Genomic DNA, 3,694 nt, shown 5'->3' on the forward strand with positions numbered 1-3,694 from the left:
TTATGAATCGACAATGTGTTCTTCACTTTTGCCAGAGGTTGACTCCTACGCAATACAGTGAATTTAGAAAGCCATGTTTGAACCCCGAATTGCTCACCAACCTGGTACAAATTCATTAATTCAGTCAATTTTCGCACCTTTTCCGGCATCCTATCGATTTATGGTGAACTACTTTGGGCAAACTTTGTCTGAAAGATGGGTGTTCATGATATATACTACCGGTGAGGACTTTACTGTGACTGTCTTTGGGTTTGCAAATGCGGCGTTATTCACACACCATCTTCTGGAATCCAAAGTAAACCTCATAACCATTGAAAATCCCCTTCCGGCAGAGGAAACCTCCAGAACCCCCTTAAAACATGCCAAAGTCCTCATAGGAGAGAGATTTGGTCTACCGATTGTTCATTCACTATGTCCATAAAGTCCACACTGTTAGTGTACGAAAAGAGGGCTTAATTGGGGATCGACATGCCAAAGTCCTCATAGGAGAGAGATTTGGTCTACCGATTGTTCATTCACTATGTCCATAAAGTCCACACTGTTAGTGTACGAAAAGAGGGCTTACTTGGGGATCGAGGTTATGAGATTTGGAAAATATGGATAGTACTAAAGCCGCTTTATTGCGTATGAGTAGCCAGTCAGTCCTTCCAGTATATCAAAGGTTTCTGTCCTGTGTGTTTATATGACTTCGAACGCATCTCCTGGGACAGAGAAGGTGGCCCAGATACATGGGAACCGGGAGCGGATAGCTTCGTCCTTGACGACCTAATGATGTGAAGTTTGGAAGCTGTCAGACCCACCGATGACTCATTGTCGAGTGATTAGCTCTCTCCAACCAAACTGACCATTTCCTTTGGTCCGACGACACGGAATCGCATAATGACACAGAACAGGTGAACGTGATCCCAACTCAAAATGCAACAGGTCAACAATGCTCCAACGGGGCAGGTGACTTGGACGACCACCAAACCCGATCGATGGACCAGTATTTGGCTACGTCCTCCACTACCTTCTTTATAGTCGGCTGAAATCTTTCCCACACTTATTTGTTGCGAGCGCAAAAGTCTGCACTCATTGGACACGCCCGTTCTCATATAGTCCCTTTAAACGATGAATGTCGCGCACGGCCTCTTCCTCTTTGTTCTGTCCTATGGATTTCACATAATGTTCATGGGCACAAATAATTTGTTACGCCACCAAATGCCGACAGCGCACTTTCTCCCACATGATGGATCGCTGTTTTGCTCATACCGAATGCACAACTCATTTGGGAGTGTTAACAGCGATCGATAACACTTAGAGTGCTGTTTGTTGAGTAAAACTCAGAAGTTATCAGTTAAATTGTGCAAATTTAATGGTCCTCCGACTGCTTTCAGCACGTTGTTACATGTTTTCTGCGTTACCAAGTCAAAATTGATTATAAACTCAGTGAATATCTGGCTTGAATATTGCGATCGAGCGAAGAAACTCGAAGGGAAAGTGGCCCCAACTGCTTTGTCCATGTTATGAGGTTCATAGCTGATGGCTATTCTGTACCATCGACATTGATATATCATTTTCTGAGCTACTTGTTAGGAGCCTTGGTTTTGAAAAGGCAACCATGCTTATTTGACTATACACGTACATAAATTGTCTAAAATCTCTTAACACTGCCTATGAAAACTGACTGCGCTGCCTAATGTGCACATCGTCTAAAAAAGGAGAAATTTAGCCGGCTCATGCCCATTTTATTCCAAAACCCATATCACAAAAGAGCGGTCAAACGTAACCATTAGTGCTTCATTCTTGGTATCGAGGACCATCAGCGTTAGCGTGATGAAATCGGTTTTTGTCTGGCCTTATTGTCTCCAGAGAACAAACGCACACCTCAGACCCGGCAGAGGACGACCACTCTGGTTGAGACTTCCGGAAGCTTAATGGAGTTCCGTCTCTTGTGGGCTGGCTGCTTAGCGGCTTACTACATTCGCTCACTGTTCGTGACAAATTATCAGCCATCATTATAGGAAAAATAACGTAGCCAAACGAAAACATCATTTTAATTGGTCATGTAATGCACGTTAGATTCCCATATCAGCTGGGTCTGAACTTTCCCATTGTCTATCTTAGCAATTGTTTCCACTGGAAACTGCGGTTTTACTCTGAATCACTGTGTCCCGCGTGTCCCCATGAACCAGCCGATTTATTTGAAGGGTATTTTCCTTTAGGATGTGGCTCCATCACTCGGTTTGTACTGGAAACCTAGCATCGGAATTGGCGCCTGTGGTCTGCTTCTCCCATCAGATGTTTAACATGAATGCTGTTCGCCCCCTTTGCGAAAAATAACAGTCCAAAAGAAACACAACATAGCCCACAAACCGTTTCGCACATGTTAGAGCACAGTCTCCCTCAACCTTCTGTTCTAATTGAACTCAAATTGGGCAGATTTCAACAAATATACTCATTTGCCTACCAATTTAGTTTTCACAAAGGGTTCCCCTTCATCCCAGCTGAATCGCTTGTTCGCGATATTCTTCAAACGAATAGGTTTATTGGCTGAACTTGGTGCAATTTGAGTTTAAGTAGAACATAAGAGTAACGTGAAATCGGTGACCGCACCTACCTGATGAGCCCCAAAATGGGCGAAACATGTCGTTGGTTTTTGAAGCGTTTTCAGCAACCTTAAGGGTATTTTATTTCATGAAAATACATTGATATCTCCAATATCGTAGCAAATAAAACATGAGGGCGCTGTGTTCATTCATATCTATACAGCGTCTTGGACATCTTATTTCAATCCAGCGGGAAGAGCTGTACAATTATACTAGAACTGAATAGAAATCGTATTTTTCTTGACTGGAGTTCAGCTTTCCAAATCGTAAAGATCAGAAAAACAATAAGTGAGTGCACATTGCACATTCTACGCATCCAAATCCACAATGTAGAGCTTTCTACAAAATCGACACTACAAATTGACACTTGAAAAAAGAGGGTCAATGGTCAGCTATCCGGGAACCTTCGGTTAAGCAGTGAATTCAAAGTGTCACTTTCACAAAGATGATAATTCGTTTCACAGTCTTGATTATTCTTTCCTGAATTGTAGTTCGTCCTCGCTATAATGCCACTGTACCTTCTTCAAGTAAAGTGAAGGGGAGTCCAACATTACAATTCCACCAAGTCTTTGTGACTCCGGTTATCGGTTCAATCGGAAATACCTGGACAGAACGGAACGAAACTACCATTTGCATATCAACTTGGTTTTCACGGGACATTCAAGTGAATCGTTTATGATATTCTTCAACTGAATGTTCTGCATAAAGGCCGTCTCATGTTTTAGTTGGTACGACATATGACATCGCAGTATATTTTCCTCAAGGAAACTACTCACAAGGTTGCTGAAAACCTCTGAAACGATACTCCCAAGGTTGTTTGGGATAAGGTTAACCCGGGGACTGGTTCTACCTGATGAGCCCCAAGAAGGAAAAACTGGTTGTAGACTGTCAGCAACCTTCTGAGTAGTTTCCTTTATGAACAAAACTATCCGCCTAGGAAAAACGCGTTTTGTTTATCATAGTCTAACCAATGTAACTTGTTATCGTGACGTAAGGAATCGTTAGGATTAGGCATTGTTTCACTTCCGTTGAGTCTCATTTTACCAAGCAACATCACTGCACTTTTATTAATGTACGGGTACTCTTCCTGGATGTATTTCCGAACC

Source organism: Opisthorchis viverrini (assembly GCF_000715545.1).
Source record: "Opisthorchis viverrini unplaced genomic scaffold opera_v5_151, whole genome shotgun sequence".
Classification (NCBI taxonomy): Eukaryota; Metazoa; Platyhelminthes; class Trematoda; order Opisthorchiida; family Opisthorchiidae; genus Opisthorchis; species Opisthorchis viverrini.